This window comes from Gracilinanus agilis, chromosome 3 (genome assembly GCF_016433145.1).
Source record: "Gracilinanus agilis isolate LMUSP501 chromosome 3, AgileGrace, whole genome shotgun sequence".
In the NCBI taxonomy this organism is placed as follows: Eukaryota; Metazoa; Chordata; class Mammalia; order Didelphimorphia; family Didelphidae; genus Gracilinanus; species Gracilinanus agilis.
Genome location: NC_058132.1, coordinates 463,077,227 through 463,095,595, shown reverse-complemented (window position 1 = coordinate 463,095,595; position 18,369 = coordinate 463,077,227). Strand labels below are relative to the sequence as shown.

At 37.8% G+C, this 18,369-nt stretch overlaps 1 non-coding gene and 1 pseudogene across 1 annotated transcript; both read right to left on the bottom strand.

Annotated features, from left to right (window-relative positions):
• Window positions 1-8,677: 8,677 nt before the first annotated feature.
• Window positions 8,678-9,260, bottom strand: LOC123239689 (annotated as a pseudogene).
• Window positions 9,261-16,473: 7,213 nt separating this feature from the next.
• LOC123243510 lies at window positions 16,474-16,598 on the bottom strand. Its single transcript, XR_006506027.1, has one exon. It is a non-coding gene; the product is annotated as a U6atac minor spliceosomal RNA (small nuclear RNA).
• Between the last annotated feature and the right edge of the window lie 1,771 nt (window positions 16,599-18,369).

Below are 18,369 nucleotides of genomic sequence, written 5' to 3'. Positions count from 1 at the left end.
ATCAACGTTTGATTAAACATCAGAATAAACAGGCTGTACTCTACTTCCCAAGAGATCTTTAAGAACAGCTATCTTCTTCCCCGCCCCCCATCTGGAATGCTTTAAGTTTTGCCTTACATAGAAATATGGAATGGACTAGTTGACTTTCTAAAATCCTTACCATTCCCTGAACTACATGAAAGACAACAAAAATAATGATACTTCCCCTGAGATGAACCCCAAATCAAAAATTAACACGCTGCACCAGAAACCTTGAGTTTCCAAACTATACTTTGGGTCAAAACGAAGCTGCTTAGTAGTGCTAGTCTGTGCTCAAGTCACTTAGGAAATGGTACCCATGTGGGCTGAAAGAGTTAATGTAGGATCCAAAGAGAGTTAACTTTCATTCACCCAGGGAGTAGGTTGGGCACTAGAATAATCCAATTCATTGCTAATGAACTCCCCTGGGGCACCTCTTGTGGAGTGTAGTATTCATTTTTGTCTCAGTAGCAGATCTCCTTTTGGAGAAAGAAACTCAGCAAAGCTGTAGCAGTCATCTCTCAATCACCTGCAACAATGCAGAAAGCAATGGTAGGCATGATCGAAAATAGATCTATTTGGACTTTGGCACAACGACCTCCAAATTAATTTTTTTAGGCTAAAAAAATTGCATGCAATTGGTGGGGTGAGGTGTGGTGTATCGGGAGGAAGAAGGTAAGGTAAGTGACAGTTATCTCATTGGCAGGGAGAAGCCAGTCCGGGATTAAACATCTGTTGCAGATAAACCAGCATATGGGTCATCCTCATGCAGATTATCAAGAGTCGACTCTGTGTTTGAAAGAGCACATTGAGTTTCCTGTGTTGTGGATTTCTACCGAGATTAATGTGATATCAAGAATGCTCAGTTTTCTTAGCAACTGTTGGAATCTAAAAAGTTTCCAAAAGTTTTAATTGCCATATCTTTTATGCCACCACCCAATTAAGGCTCTACAGGAATAATATAAGGTCCTCTGTATGCATAACTTCTCTGGATCTGGCCATTTTTAAGTTAAACTAAAAAGTACACAAAACCAATGCCCCTAGAGTTGTAGGATCCCAAAGTGGAAAGGCAAATGGGAGGTCATTCAGTTCAATCCCCAACCCTAGGCAACAGTTAATTTTATAATATGCTTAATCTGGTCCTTGCTTCAACACTTAGGAGTTGCCAGTGGCCATTACCATGTATTAAATTAATATTTTACATACAAGATGCATTTTGACTTGGCAATTCAATTGGGGGGGAGGGGAAGTAAGTTTTCTTTTTCCGCTTGGTTTTAAAGAAAGTTACCTTTATTTATCTAAATCTGAGAGAGAAAGAAAAATCAAGTTTTTAGAAAGATGAAATTAGGTCATTGTGCCACTTCTTATAATGAGTAATACAATCCTGTTCCCCAAGCTCTTAAGATTAAAGAAACTGTACGTGCTGGATAACTACAATGTTTCTTTGAAAGATGAGCAGTCAAAGCAATCATACAATTATCAAGGCTAATTCAGTTAAGGAAACCACCTCTCTATTAAAAATAAAAACAAAAACGGTGTCTCTGATTCACGATGACTTTTGACAATTGCTTTCAGCTGAAATGGCCAGTACCTTTTCACAAAGTTTACCTGAGAACCAGGCTAAAACTTCATTAACTTTTAGCCAGCTGCTGCATCTTCTAACTGCTGGTCCCAAAGTAGAATCAAATTCTCTACGTTCGCCTGTTACATGCTTTCACATTTCCTTGTTTAATTACATTCAGATTGGTATCTTGTATACATTTAGAAGAGAGCAAAGAATAGGGTTTACCCCCTCAAGTTAACTAATCAAATGCAAAGCCAAAGGGCAGAAAACTTTTATCCATCTTTCTTGCTGTATATATACAAAAGGGGCATACTGTACTTGTCAAAGAATCAGAGAAAGTTTCTTTACATTCGATAGAACAAAGCACAGCTTGGCTTTTCCCCCCCAAGTGTCTTGGAAGGTGTCCTTTGTTGCATGGACTGAATGTGAGAATTTTGCTCCTCGGAGAAGTAGAATTAAATGAATGAAAAAGAATACTTTGGGCTTTTATTTTTTTCTGGAAGAAAATGACAAATTATGGTCTGCCAAATATTATACTGCCTGTGGTTTTAAGAACTCAAACTTCACATCTGCTCTTACGTCCTTAGGGATTCAGGCATTTACTCAAAGCATCCTAAGTCTCTTCTGCACTGCTCCGTTTGCATCCAAGATAAGGAAGTTTGCTCATTTCTAAGGCCGGACCATTTCAGATTAGATATAAACTTTCTACAACATCTGAGTCGCTGAAAGGATTGAACGTGGACTCTTGGGGTGCATAAAGGAGCAAAGAGCTGTCTTAAGGTATTTCGGGAGAATATAAGTTAGGCAGGAATGAGCTGCTGTTTAAGGAACATAGATAAGCTGCACCATTCAGAGTTTCTTACCCTATACAAGGAGTTCAACAGTGTCACTTCCAAGAGGCAAGGAAATATTTCTTTTAAACAAAAAAAAAAAATCTACATCTTACCTTCTCCATTTTTCTTGTCCTTTGGTGTTTTTTTTTTCCCCTCCTTAAGCTTGATCTCAAAAAGCAGGCAGATAGTTCCTTGAAGCAGCCTGCTTTGGGAGAAGGTTCCTGGGCTGTTTTTCTCAGGATCAGCTGAATTGCAGTCAGTTTGAGATTCAGGAAGCTGTGCTCTGTCCAGCCTACCAAGCACTCCCACTCTCCAGGGTGTGTGCTTACATGTCTCTCTGTCAGCTTAAAAATCCGCCAAACTGATTTCAGTCTAACAGGTTTCCTTATATAGGTAAACATGAATTGCATTCCTGGTGAAAGAAGCTAGCTGGGGATCCCTTTAACCTGGTTAACTCTCCACATGCCAGAACGGATTATGGGAAATCATTCTGTCTACAAAGCACCGAGGAAGAGCACAAAAGGATTAACACACTCTAATAAAAATCATCTTTATGCTAGGAAATTGGGGGAGTGGAGGGAACTACTAGAGTAAGTGGCTAACATACTTTTAGTTAAGTGGTTTTCTAAAACTGCCATTAGTCAGTCAAGGGATTGTTTTTAAGGGAGAAAGCTGTGGGACATCGTTCTTTGTGTTCTTTGTTTCTAAAAGTTTCTCAGAAAGTCATTTGCAAAGGAAAAAACACCACACAAAATAATAGATGTGTGAATAAAAGTACATTAAAAATTTTGAGTTACTTTTCTTGTATAGATGATAATAAAAGTGATCAAAATTCCCCATTTACTAAGCATTCTTTTTCAGGAAATATTCAGTATAAAAGAAATTTCTTTTAGAGCAATTTCATGATTTTAGCATTTTAAGGTCCCATTTGTGTTTTTTGGCGATTCCATAATTTCCCACTGAATGTTGAAAAGAGGAAGGGTATTTATAATACCTATACCTGTAACTCTGAAGAACTATATGATAACTTTAAAGGGAATATCTTAAGTTTTCAGAGCCTGTTTAATAATTTGAAAAGTTGAAATATGTCAAAGGTTTTATCGAAGTAAGAATGAATTTTATCAAAAATACCTTTGGTAAATGCAAGTCTAGTTTTGAAGGAGATTTATAATTTAGTTGATCTCAGACAATTGTTCATCATTAACCTCCCATTATAAATCCACTCTACCACCTAGTTGCAGGAATAATTCTTTGAAATCATAACTAATTCTGCTGAACAGTGAAGAAAATCCAAAAATTAAGGAACTTCTCTAAAGAAGTGACAGTTATTCTATGTGATTATAGTGGCCTACCAAAAAGAAAACCTATATGAATCTTAAAATGAATGATTTGTCTTTACCTCATTCATAATAGTTATCAATGTGTCTGTTTTTCTTCAAAGCTCATCTTGACCAACATCTGTAATCTACTTCCTTATCTTGATTCTGGGACTCTGGTCAGTAGGACTATAGGTAAGATGTTGGCAGGGGAGTGTGACTGTATTGATGGTGTCAAATTAATTGCAACCTCCAAATCTATTTCTAAGATACAAACTAGAGCATAAGAATTTTCTAAATGAGAAATAAACATGACTGATACATTAAAAATTAATAAGCATTTTATTTGTGTGAACCACCAATAGGGTAACTACTATGCATGCAAAAAATGAGGCTCAGAGACACTTTCCTAGATTTATAGAAAGAGATGGTAAGAAGGAACATTCAAATGGGCAGCTTGGTGGCATAGGGGACAGAAGCCTAAGTCTAGAGCAGTGATGGCAAACCTGTTAGAGACTGCATGCTATGCCCTGCCCCCTTCCCCACAGAGACCACATGCCATATTCCTCCTCCCATCCTAAGTGCTGCATGCACCCCACCCCACCCTTACCAAACAGGGGACAGAGACAGTGCTCCCATTGGGCTGATGAGTAGAGGGGCAGGTGAAGTGAAGAATGCCCTCAGCAAGTAAAGAGAGGGAGAAAGGAGTGGCCAGAGTGCTCCATCCCCATCCAGCTCTGCTATTGTGAGCCACCCACCTTATCTCCTATATATTCACATTGGGCTGTTGGACAGAGGGTCAGATCAAGTGAGGAATGTCCTCAGCCTGGGTAGAGAGGGGCAGGCGAGTAAGCACTCCCAATGGGCTGCTGGGAAGAGGGGCGAGTGATGTGAAAAAATGTTGTCAGGCATGGTGGAGAGGGAGAAGGGAGCAGCTTCACCTGAGTCCCTCTGCCTTTCTAGTAAGGAACTCTGGTTAGTGATGGGTATGCTCACAGAAAGCACTATGTGTGCCTTTTCTGGCATGTGTGCCATAGGCTCACTATCACAGATCTAGCTTCAGCAAGGCTCATCTTGGTGAGTTTAAATTTTGCCTCTAGCTGTGTGTCTCAGGGCAAGTCACTTAACCCTGTGTACCTCAGTTTCTTCTTCTATAAAATGAGCTGAAGAAGGAAATGGCAAACGAACAAACAAACAAAAAAAACCAGGATCTTTACCGAATAACAACCCAAATAGTGTCATGAAGACTTAGACATGACTGAACAACATGAGCATTCAAACTCGGGACTTCATGACTCTACTTGGTGCTTTCATGTTTGCTCTCTTAAAATCCAAAGTGAATAATAATATAAGATCAAGAAAAAACATTGAAAATGTTAATTTCTTCATATCTTACTCTAAGTTTTTAAAATTATATTAAAAATCAAAAAATACTTCTATATGCCAGACAATGTGCTAAGATCTGGGAAATACAAATACACAAAAATTAAATAGTGTCTGCCCTCAAGGAGCTTATATTTTATCAGAGAAGATAATATGTACACTCTGTTTATGTGTGTATATATAACATGCATTCTACATATGTGTATATACATGTGTATATATACACATATACATATATGTGTGTACACATTCTACATATGTGTATATACATGTGTATATATGCACATATACATATATGTGTGTACACAGACATGCAAAATAAATACAAGTTAGTTTTTAATGAGGAATCAACAGCATTTAGGGAATCAGGAAAGACTTTTATGCAGACTGGTCAATAATATAAAACCAAAACTCACATTTTCAAATGACCACCTTTAAATGATTCCAGAAATAACAGAAAACACAAGAACAAATGAATGGTTGTCCAATAGAGGCTCTGGTCATGAAATATGAAAAATTCTTTGAAAATATTACTTATATTTTCTTATCCAAAGTACATACAAATCCATTGCACCAAGTTAAGACTCATCCTGACTCCCTCACTGCAAAAAATAATACCAGTTTTTACTCTGGGTTGCCGAAAAACATAGCTTTCAAAAATTCCTCACTACTTATGATCCTGAAGTCTTTGTGTGAAAATAATTCCCACTGAAGTCAGTTTTGTTTGTGCAAGAACTTTAGACTTTATTAATGTGTTGATGCAAGACAAAAGAATTTTTTTCCAGAAAAGGCCAAACCTTTGAACATTTTAAGCTGGTGTCCAAATTTGTGCCTGCAGTTTTTTGTTTTGTTTTTTTAAACCCTTACCTTCTGTCTTAGAATCAATAATAAGTATGGGTTCCAAGGCAGAAGAGTAGTAAGGGCTAGGCAACTGGGATTAAGTGACTTGCCCAGTGTTACACAGCTAGGATGTGTCTAAGGCCATATTCGAACCTAAAACTTTCTATCTCCAGGGCTGGCTCTCTATCCACTGAGTCACCTAGCTACCCCTATACCCGCAATTCAAAGCATACAGTAATTTCTCTCGTAAACACACAATATTATAAACTACCTTGATTCAGGGGCTGGAATGGATAAGATCTATCTTTTAAAATTAATTACTCCCAAGAATGGATTTGATAATGAAAGGTTTTGACTAAATGCAAGAACATCAGAGCACAAATGGGCTGAGCTCATTGAAAAGCATACTCTCTGATTCACAGATTCATAGAATTGTGGACTCTAAGTACCAAGAGATAGTCAAGACAATTCAATGTTATGAAGCAAGTATTAAGTGCTTACTATATGTCAAACATTGTGCCAAGTGGTAGAAATACTAATACAAGCAGAAAGACTGCCTATCCTCAATTCTAGCGGAAGAAGACAACATGAAAGAAAACTCAAAAGGAAGTGAGGGTGGAGAAGTTACCTGCATGAGCAGGGGCAGTGGGTAGAGTGGGGAAGAGAGGAGAGATGTTAGAAGTCTGGACCTAGAGAGAAAACTGAGAATCAAGTCAACCCAGGGAACTAGGGACATTTCTGGCTCCATTACTATGATTTTCTGACTCCAAATTTAATGTGCTTTGATTATGCCATTTCTGAATAATGTTTCTGGAGGAAAATTGGCAAATAGAGCAATGTAAATTATTATTAAAAAAAAATAAACCCTTACCTTCCATCTTAGAATCAATGTTGGGTATTGGTTCTAAGGCAGAAGAGTGGGCTAGGCAATGGGGGTCAAGCGCCTTGCCCAGGGTCACACAGCTAGGAAGTATCTGAGGCCAGATTTGAATGCAGCACCTCCCATTTCTGGGTCTCTCAATCCACTGAGCCACCCAGCTGCCCCCAGCAATATAAATTAAATAAAAAGCATTTTATGGAAATGGAAAAAAAACCCTCTTACACTTTCAAGAAAACATTCAGGAGTTGGATTTTAGTTTTATTAAAACTTAGGAGGCAGCTTGCCACTCTTTTGTCTTAGAATTGATCCTAAGAAAGAAGGGATTGCTTTCGTTTGTTTGTTTTGTTTTGTTTTTTAACACACAACTTGGGAGGCAGCAGGGTTAGTCAGGAAATCTCAAGTTCAGTTCGTACCTCTAATAGATATTGGCTGTGGGACCCTGGACAAGTCACTCAATGTCTCAGAACCCCAGGAAACTTTAAAACTCTAAGTTACAGAAGGAAGTCTCTTTAACATCAGTTTCCACATTTTTTTTCTGAATGTGTTGCATTTTTTAAAATTGTGTATGATCTGGCGGACAAGGCAGAATTATAGAATAATAGCAATGAATTATTCAATAAATTTGATCAATATAGGTTGCCAAGCAAATGAATTTCTTCTCTCCTTCCTTCCTATCTGTCCCTTCTTTTTTCCTTCCTTCTTTCCATTCTTCCTTCCTTCCTTCCTCCCTCCCTCTCCTCCTTTCCTTTTTGATATCCTTTAATGAAAGTTACACAACACAACCATCAAATACTGGGTCATGACAGTAAATGAACATAACCAAGCTTTTCAGTAGGACTCATGTTTTTCTTTGTGGAGATATGCATCATGCACAAAGCAAAAACACTAAGCTAAAGTTGATTGTCTCTGGTTTCCACTCAGCAGAAGTTTTCAATATGAATCCATTGCTTTTTCTTTATGTGGTTCAGTTTAATGGAAAGCATCATATCTTAATTTCTATTCATTTGGATATTGGTTTTTTTTTTCCGAGTGAGTGGAAGGAATAACAAGAATTTCATTTTGTCTAAAGTTTACTAAGGCTAAAAGGGTCAATAGGGCAAAGTTGTGAAGGACTTTAATGCCAAACCAAACCATGCCATATTTAATCATAGAATCAGTAGGAAATGACTGGAGTTTATTGAGTAGAAGAATATTCTGTTCAGAGCTGTACTTTGTCTGCTATGGGGAGGGTGAATTGCAGAAGGCAGTGAACTGAGGCAGGGGGACTAATCAGGAAGCCATTATAATAATCCAGGCAACAAGTGATGAGGGCCTGAACTATGATAGTGGACATATAAAGGAAAAGGAAAAGATGATTGCAAGATACATTGTAAATAGAAATAACAAGATTTGCCAACTACTTAGATATATAGGATTAGTGAAAGTAAAGAGTGGAGAGTGATGATGAAGTTATGAATGTTTTAAAGTTAGATATGAAGAATCTACCATTTCTTTTTTTTTTACAAGAGACAGGGCATCTCATAGCAGCTCATCATTTAATTGTTTCATATGTATAAATTAAAACTATCTTAGCAAATTGGGATAAAAAGGAAAATTTACTGAAACCTATCTTCTCAACAACCCATTTTCAAAAATGGAAAATGTAGAAAAGCCCATAGGGCTAGTATTCTTCAATGTCAATAGCTGGGGTAGGGAAGATTAAGTTTTTTTGCCACTTTTAGCCAAGAATTCATAAATGAGGGACATTCTTTCACCTGACTTTTTCTCCAAGTTTTCCTAGAGAGAGGATGGAATTTTTTCAGTTTCTTATAATGAAGGCTAGTTATCCATATCTGTCCTTTTTCTTTCTCTCCTTTTTTTAGGTCAATCACTGTATTTTTTTCCTCCAGGGAAGAGAGACAACAGTTCTTTTCGGATTTCCTTTCATTTTTTTAAATGTCGATAATCACAAAAACTTCTGGCTTCTCCTCATCATAGACCTGCATTGCTGAATATGTTATTGCCTTGACTTCCGTTCCCTGAGGATGCTTATTCAAAGAAAATTCTTCTCCCCACACAATTGATCGTAATTTGAAGTTTCTTTGGTCAATAGATAATACTTTCACTTCCCGTGGTATGAAGAATTCATTGGCACTAAATTTATAAAGCCATTCATCCAAAAAGTGAAAGAGAAGAGACTGTAGGTCATCTCCTTCTGCTTCTCAACTGTTTGTAGCAGTTCAACAGTTCCTGTGTCTGTCATGTAACCAAACATGGCCATTGCACACTGCTCAAATGCTTCTTCCAACATGTCTCCCCAAGCATGTACATCATGCCGTGTGATCCAGATACTCATACTTCCGGATGGCTGGGGGGTATTTGGCCTTGATTGCCTTTTGCTCTTCGTTCAGATTGTAGTCCCTCTCGTCTTCTCCATCCTGCGCCATGACTGCTACACCTAATACTCAGAATCTACCATTTCTAAGGGAAAACTGAAGGATGTTGGTACTCTTGACAGTAGCAAGGAAGTTTGGAAGAAGGGTAGATTGGGGTAGAAAGAGAACGCATCTGTATCTGTTGTGCTGATCACAAGCCCATCCATACATGCTCATGGAGAGGTGGAGTGTTGGACTTTTACTTTTCATTTCCCTAAAGCTAAGAGAAAGTTCCTTGTCATTGCCATGTGGTCTTCTGGAGGTCACATTGTGCTGGGGTAGAATGTAAGGATTTTTCCCAATGGAGCTTGCAGGGATGGGAATTAGATAGTAATTTCCCTGAGGGGGCCTATTCCCCACAAAGCAGAGGAGACACTGGAAGTTTGCACTCCCAGAAGTGGGAGAGATTGACATAGGGGAGTATTTGAATAAAAATGCTTCCAAATGGTAGTTCTGATATTTCCAAGGCATGTTCCATGACTGGTTATCACATGGAGTGCAAGAAGAAGCTCAGCTTCTAATCTTTTGATTAGATTACCCATATGATCATGAGGGTAGTGCTATAGGCCTCACTTTATTTTTTTTCTTTTGATATTTTTTAAGCAATTAATAATTTTTACTTTTTAGAAAAGTTAACATGGTTACATGATTCATGTTCTCACTTTCCCCTTCAGCCCCCCCCAATCTCTTCCCCCCCCCCATAGCTGATGCGCATTTCCACTGGTTTTAACATGTGTCATTGATCAAGACCTATTTCCAAATTGTTGATAGTTGCATTGGTGTGGTAGTTTCGAGTCTACATCCCCAATCATGTCTGATTCAACCCATGTATTCAAGCAGTTGCTTTTCTTCTGTGTTTCCACTCCTGTAGTTCTTACTCTGAATGTGGGTAGCATTCTTTTCCATAAATGCCTCAGAATTTTCCTGGGTCATTGCATTGCTACTAGTACAGAAGTCCATTACATTCTATTTTACCGCAGTATATCAATCTCTGTGTACAATGTTCTTTTGGCTCTGCTCCTTTCACTCTGCATCAATTCCTGGAGGTCTTTCCAGTTTACATGGAATTCCTCTAGTTTATTATTCCTTTGAACACAACAATATTCCATCACCAGCATATACCACAATTTCTTCAGCCATTCCCCAATTGAAGGACATAACCTCCTTTTCAAGTTTTTTGCCACCACAAAAAGCACGGCTACAAATATTTTTGTACAAGTCTGTTTATCTATGATCTCTTTGTGGTACAACCCCAACAATAGTATGGCTGGATCAAAGGGCAGGCATTCTTTTATAGCCCTTTGAGCATAGTTCCAAATTGCCATGCAGAATGGTTGGATCAGTTCACAACTCCACCAGCAATGCATTAATGTCCCAATTTGGCCACATCCCCTCCAACATTCTTTACTCTCTCCTGCTATCATTTTAGCCAATCTGCTAGGTGTGAGGTGATACCTCAGAGTTGTTTTGATTTGCATTTCTCTAATTATTAGAGATTTAGAACACTTTCTCACTTGCTTATTGATAGTTTTGATTTCTTTACCTGAAAATTGCCTATTCATGTCCCTTGCCCATTTATCAATTGGGGAATGGCTTGATTTTTTTATACAATTGGTTTAACTCTTTGTATATTTGAGTAATTAGACCCCTGTCAGAGTTTTTTGTTATGAAGATTTTTTTCCCAATTTGTTGTTTCCCTTCTGATTTTGGTTGCATTGCTTTTGTTTGTACAAAAGCTTTTTAATTTAGTATAATCAAAATCATTTATTTTCCATTTTGTAATTTTCTCTAACTCTTGCTTGGTTTTAAAATCTTTCCTTTCCCAGAGATCTGACAAGTATACTGTTCTGTGTTCACTTAACTTATTTATAGTTTCCCTCTTTATATTCAAGTCATTCACCTATTCTGAATTTATCTTGGTGTAGGGCAGGGGTCAGCAACCTTTTCGGCTGTGAGAGCCATAAACGCCACATTTTTTAAAATGTAATTTTGTGAGAGCCGTACAGTGCTCACAGTGCACCCTCCTTTAACAGTGCGTGCTCCTGTAACAGCGCCTGAAAAAAATTGACTTTATGGCTCCTGAAGAAAGAGCCATATATGGCCCTCAAAAGAGCCAGATATGGCTCGGTTACTGACCCCTCGTGTAGGGCGTGAGATATTGATCTAAACTTAATCTCTCCCATATTGTTTTCCAATTTTCCCAGCAGTTTTTGTCAAATAGTGGATTTTTGTCCCAAAAGTTGGGCTCTTTGGGTTTATCATACACTGTCTTGCTGACGTCACTTACCCCAAGTCTATTCCACTGATCCTTCCTTCTGTCTCTTAGCCAGTACCATATTGTTTTGATGACTGCTGCTTTATAATATCTAGTACTGCTAGGCCACCTTCCTTCACGTTTTTTTTTCCATTATTTCCCTTGATATTCTTGATCTTTTGTTCTTCCAAATGAACTTTGTTATAGTTTTTTTTCTAATTCAGTAAAGAAGTTTTTTGGTAGTTTGATAGGTATGGTACTAAGTAAGTAAATTAATTTGGGTAGAATGATAATTTTTTATCATGTTAGCTCGACCTACCCATGAGCAATCAATGTTTTTCCAATTGTTTAGATCTAATTTTAATTGTTTGGAAAGTGTTTTGTAGTTGTGTTTGTATAATTCCTGTATTTGCTTTGGTAGATAGATTCCTAAGTATTTTATACTATCTAGGGTGATTTTAAATGGTGTTTCTCTTTCTACCTCTTGCTGCTGTGATGTGTTGGAAATACATAGAAATGTTGATGATTTATGTGCATTTATTTTGTATCCTGCAACTTTGCTAAAGTTGTATAGCCCTCACTTTAGAGATCACTTTCTTTCACTTTGGAAACCACTTCTTTTCACAAGTCTGATAAATACACACCCACTTAGGAAGAGAAAAGGAAAACATGGAGGTAATGTGACAAAATTGACAAAATTATAAAAGAATGATTTAATCTGTTTTTTTTTTTGTATGGACCCATGCAGCTAGGGCAGTGGTTCCCAAACTTTTTTGGCCTACCACCCCCTTTCCAGAAAAAATATTACTTAGCGCCCCCTGGAAATTATGAAACTATTTATTGAAATCAGAATAGAATGTAATACAAAAAAAGTGTGGCCATCACCGCTCTCCTAGATTGCTGCAGCACCAACCTGGGGCAGTAGCACCCACTTTGGGAATCACTGAGCTAGAGTAATATGTAACTGAAATATGCTTCATTAAATAATAGGCTATTGTAGGTCTTAAATGTGTTGCTCAGTCCAGGTTCACCTGAAGGAAGACTACAAAGGATGAACAATAGAAAAATAAAAGCCAAATACAGGTTGAATATCAGAAAATACATTCTTATCTTAGGGCCTGATGAAAACAGACTTTTTGTTCAATCAAGGGGAAGACATCTCAAGGATTTTGGTATTCTCAGGACTTTAGACTCTTTGGAGTGGTTGTCTCTTAGTTTTCTATACATAGATGTGATGTCACAAAAAATATAATTTCTCTTTTGGAACTACTAGATATAGAAGCTAATTATCAAGTTACTTATCTCTTAATTACAGGTAACAGTGTAAGAAGAGCAGGGCTCTGGGCCTTTCCTCATCATTTATAAGATATGTGACCCCTTTGACCATCATTTCCTGCATCCATAAAATGAAGAAAATAATCTCTGGCTAAATGACATCATAGGATTGTTGTATGTATCAAATGGAATGATGAGTGTATTTTGTAAAACAAAATTTTATGCTTGGAATAATCCAGGTGATTGTAGTTGGAGTAAGCAATGTAGCTGGGCAAAAAGCCAAGTCATGGCAGACCTACCCAATACTAAAGAGAAAAATAGAGGGCAGCTGGGTGGCTTAGTGAACTGAGAGCCAACCCTAGAGACAGAGATCCTAGGTTCAAATGTAACCTTGGACACTTTCTGCCTGTGTGACCCTGGGCAAGTCACTTAACCTCCATTGCCTAGCCCTTACCACTCTTCTGCCCTGGATCCAATACACAGTATTTACTCCAAGACAGAAGGTGAGGATTTAAAAAAAGAGAGAGAGAATTAGCCAGTGCCCATTCTGTAGCATACAATAAATTATATTTTAAGGAAACTTGCAATTCTACTGCAATTCATGTGCTTCACAAACCTGTTTGGAAAATATAATTTGACTGAATGATAAAGATATATTAACTTGAAGAACTATCTCCCAAATTATCAGTGATTTAATTTAGGGCTATGGAAATGGTCAAATTTGACCAAGTAAATACTCAACTTAGCATCAATGACTTGGATGATGAAATGAAATTTGCAGCCAAAACCAAATTAGCACCTTAGAGGATGACATTATAATTAAAAAAGATCTTCATAAAGCGAAGAAATTGTAAGAAAAGAGACAAGTATATCCACAAGGATTAAAATCAAGAGGCACAGAGAAAAACAAAACAAAAACAAAATGCATTTGGAAGTGATGATGTACTATAAGCTGACTATGAGTTAGAAGCTTAGAATTGTTCTTTTAAAAGTTCATGCAAGGAGATGGGAGTGGGGTGGGGTGGGAGGGGCAGCTAGGTGGATCAATAGGATAGAGAGCCAGGCCTAGAGGTCCTGAATTCAAATCTGACCTCAGGCATTTCCTCCATGTATGCCTGGGCAAATCACTTTTTTTTTTAAAACTCTTACCTTCTGTCTTGGAGTCAATACAGTGTCTTGGTTCCAAGGCAGAAGAGTGGTAATGATAGGCAATGGGGGTCAAGTGACTTGCTCAGGATCACACAGCTGGGAAGTGGCTGAGGCCGGGTTTGAACCTAGGACCTCCTGTCTGTAGGTCTGACTCTCAATCCACTGAGCTACCCAGCTGCCCCGCCTTTGCAAGTCACTTAACCTCAGTTGTCTAGCCCTCATCATTCCTCTACCTCGGAACCAATTCTTAGAAAAAAGAAAGATTAAAATAAATGAACTCTTAGATAACTAGAGATTTTTAATGTATTAAAACCTTTATCTCTCTAAGCTAGAAAATGAAGCTCTACTTTGTCAACAGAGGTTACAGACAAAATGTCATGATAGAGTTGACCAATGCAATTTTAAAAAGTGATTAATGCATTCATTGTAGTTTAGAGACCACATAGAGAAAGTTGAGCCAAGTTTTTATAGAGAATAACAGTAACAATGATTAAAATGAAGTTAATAAAAAATTTCAAGGCAGTGTAATTCCCTCCATTTATACTACACTTCCAGCTTTTTCATACTGCTTTCATCTCTCTGATCTTACTTCATCTACATGACAACACTATGAAGTATTATTACTCACATATGAGAGAACTGAGACTTAGAGAATTTAAAAAGTGACCTACCCAATGTGACATGTTTGGCATCAGACTCATTTCTTCTGAGGTCACAGAATGTAGGAGAATGGTCTTGGCATTGGAAGATGTGCATTCATTTATTTACTCTACTCCTTACTATCCATGAGAGAACTATGATTCTACCTCATAGGGTTGCTACCATCTAAGAGCATAGTGATAGGGTTATAGGACTTGGATTTAGGAGATTTGGGTGGGTTCTAGTTCTGGTTTAGTTGTGGCTTGAATTATGGCTCTAAAAATATCTTGCATGGTCTTGAGGAAGTTATTTTATTTTCCTAAGGACTCGGTTTCCTTTTCTTTAAATTATAGAATTGAATGAGATGAACTTTGGTTATAGAATTTAGAAGTGGAAGAGTCTAAGGGACAGTCTAACACTCCATCGCAGAGAAGAAAAAAACTGAAACTAATAGAAGTGAAATAAAGTTTAGGGTCATACAGATGAGTCTTCCAGCTAGCAAATGAAGACAGATTTTCTGATTGTAAATCTATTATTCTTTCCATTATATCACACTTCCTCAGCTCAAATATTCATTAACAATAAACATTTATTAAATATTTACTATATGCCAGGCAATGAACTAAGTTCTAGGAATAAAAATACAAGTAGAAAGAGAGTCTCTTGCCTCCAAGGGGCTTTTATTTTCTTATAATACAGAAAAGGAAGGTGAGAAGTTGGGCAGGGAAGGGAAGGAGAGGTGGCATGGAAAGCAGATAGAGAATGTTAGGAATACAGACTTAGAAGAATGAAGGAATGGATAATTTGAGTGGCCCTTCTTCACTGGAGATTCTGAAAGGAGCTGTCCAATGCCAGGGAAAGCCCAAAGGAGGAAGGGAAATTCTAATGTGTGAATTCCAAGACTGAAATGAGCTTCCATGATGAAGAAATTTCAGGGGGAAGAGGAGAAAGGACAGTAAGGTAATACATATTCAGTATGATTTTTTTTAGGAGTCAATCTAGAGACAATCTTTCAATCCAAAGTAATAATTCTAATTGTAGGAATTTTAGTTATTTGTGAAAGTCTAGTAGGGAAGATATTTTGGCAAAGTAAGGCCATGTGGAATATCTCAAGTCATAACTACTCTGCCTGTGCTTGGGACAGCCTTAGATCTTTATGATACCTGAACTTTTAGAGTAAATTAACCCCTTTTCTAGAAATAATTTCAGATGAATCTCTTGGAACTGACCCAGATTCTCGTGAAATTACTCAACACTGGACCCAATGTCTACTCTATCATAATTCCACAGGAGACACAAAATCTGTTAGAAAGACTACAACTTCTGTGTTCAGTGGACCTTAGTTGTAATCTGGCTTCTAATACAGACTCCCTGTGTGATCATGGATAACCTATTTAACCTCCATCAGTTTTAGTTGTTTCATCTGTAAAAGAGGGAGTTGGAGTAGATGACCTTTGACATTCTTTTCAGTCCTAAATTTATGATCCTTTCTCTTTATTGACCATAGACAGATCTAGACTTGGCAAATGCTGATGTGAGAGTCTTGAAGGTTGACATATGAATCTATTCCAGTTAAATTCTATATGTTGTTTTTTTTAAAAACCCTTACCTTCCATCTTAGAATCAATACTAAGTATTGATTCCAAGGCAGAAGAGTGGTAAGGGCTAGGCAAAGGGGGTTAAGTGACTTGTCCAGGGTCACATAGCTAGGAAGTGTCTGAGGCCAGATCTGAACCCAGGACCTTCCATCTTTTGGCGTGGCTCTCAATCCACTGAGCCACCCAGCTGCCCCCAAATATTTTAAAAGCTAACCACATCCAAAGTCTATATGTCCCATTAGAATGTGAGTTCCTTTTTAATTATATGCTGACTTCACAATTAGAATGGGAGCCCCTTGTCTCTCCTCCAATCTTTCGATGATGTTATACCACAGAGTAAAAGGCAATGCCTTCTCCCCATTTTTATTGTAAAGGCCAGTAGGACCTCTTCCATCTTTATGGAGAGTGTTAAACTTCTCTCCTTTCATACAACACAGTTTGAGAGTAACTGACAGGCTTCAAACCCACTGGTGAGCTGGGTGGGGAGGGATGTCTACTCCAAGTATGTGAAGACTTCCCCTAGGAAAATGGGCCGATGTTCCAACACCCTGAAGGTGGCTGAAGCAGGGCAATGATGCTCCTAGAATGTGGTCAAACTCTAGCCAAGGTCGGACACTGCATTCCAGGCCATCAGCCGTTATCTTGACTTTTGCCTTGTCTTTGTACTTTGATAATGCTGGAGGAGAGAGTGAGGCTGATCTCTTTATGAAGCTATGCCTCCCTTCAATCCAACTCACATGAGAAGTCAAGACATCACCCTTGTGATATCATTGGTGCTTTCAGGAAGCGAAGGATGAACAATGACAGACTCTCAGTGAGGTGGCAACTAGTTGGCCCAGTGGGTAGAATGTTGGATCTGAGGTTATAAGATCTGAGTTCATATCTTGACTCAGACTTTTATTAGCTGGGTGACTCGGGGAAGTCATTTAACATCTCTTAGTTTTCCTATCTATAAAATGTAGTTAATTATACTTACTTCTTCCATATTGTAAAGATCAGATGAGGTAACAAATATAAACTATTTTGCCAACCTTACATAAATGTTAGCTATTATTATCTCCCCCAAAGTAAAATGGAAAAAAAGGAGAGGAAAATTCCCAAGTTAGTTTTGAAGGAAATGAAAGAGACTTCAAGGAGCAGGCAAACAAAGACAATTTTTAAAAGAGATGATACGAAAGTAATTGTAGTTTTGCATGTGGTAGCTCAGGAATGTTTTTGGAAAAGAACCCTCTTTGAATGAAAATAAAGTAAGGAACGTTTATATTAGGTATGAAGGAAATCTTGACAGTAGTTTGAGAAATTGACTGAAGAAATAGGTTGCCAAGAGAAGACACAGAGGCCTAGTCAGTGGAAACACTCACAAAAGAGATTAGATAACCAAAATCAGGAGAGTACTAGAGGAGATAAGTTGTGCTAAGCCTGGAGTGTTTACAGGATGACCTATGAGCTTCCTCCAGCTTTAGCATTTATGTAACACAAAGCAATGAATCACAGAGTAACATCTGCATGTAATTGTATTTCTGTTCCAATAATAAAATGTTTCAGCGTCTATGTTATTTACCAAAGCAGTTATCATAAAGGGCCAAGTATAGAAAACTGGGAAACAAATGCTATCATAAGAAACTTCTTTTGCAACTCTGTAGGTAAAACTTTGGGTAAGTATTGATTCATCACAGGAAGGTATTTCTAGGTAAGGTGTGGTCACTGATGGTCATGTTGGCATTTGGGGCTCATGACAAAAACAAATTTCTTGGGTAGCTGGTGGATAGAGCTTTAGATCTAGTCAGGAAGACTCATCTTCATGAGTTCAAATCTGGCTTCAGCTATTTATCACTGTGTGACCATGGGTAAGTCACATAACCCTGTTTGCCTCAAACAAGATTAAAATAAAATTTTTTAAACACTTCTTACTTCTCTTGATTTTCTTCTTATTTATCTATTAATTAATTTATTATTATTATTATTATTTTTATAAATCCTTACCTTCCTTCTTGGAGTCAATACTGTGTATTGGCTCCAAGGCAGAAGAGTGGTAAGAGCTAGGCAATGGGGGTCAAGTAACTTGCCCAGGGTCACACAACTGGGAAATGTCTGAGGCCAGATTTGAACCTAGGACCTCCTGTCTCTAGGCCTGACTATCAATCCAGCTGCCCCCTTTTCTTCTTATTTAAAAATATATTATTACTTGCATTCTAATACTGTCCCT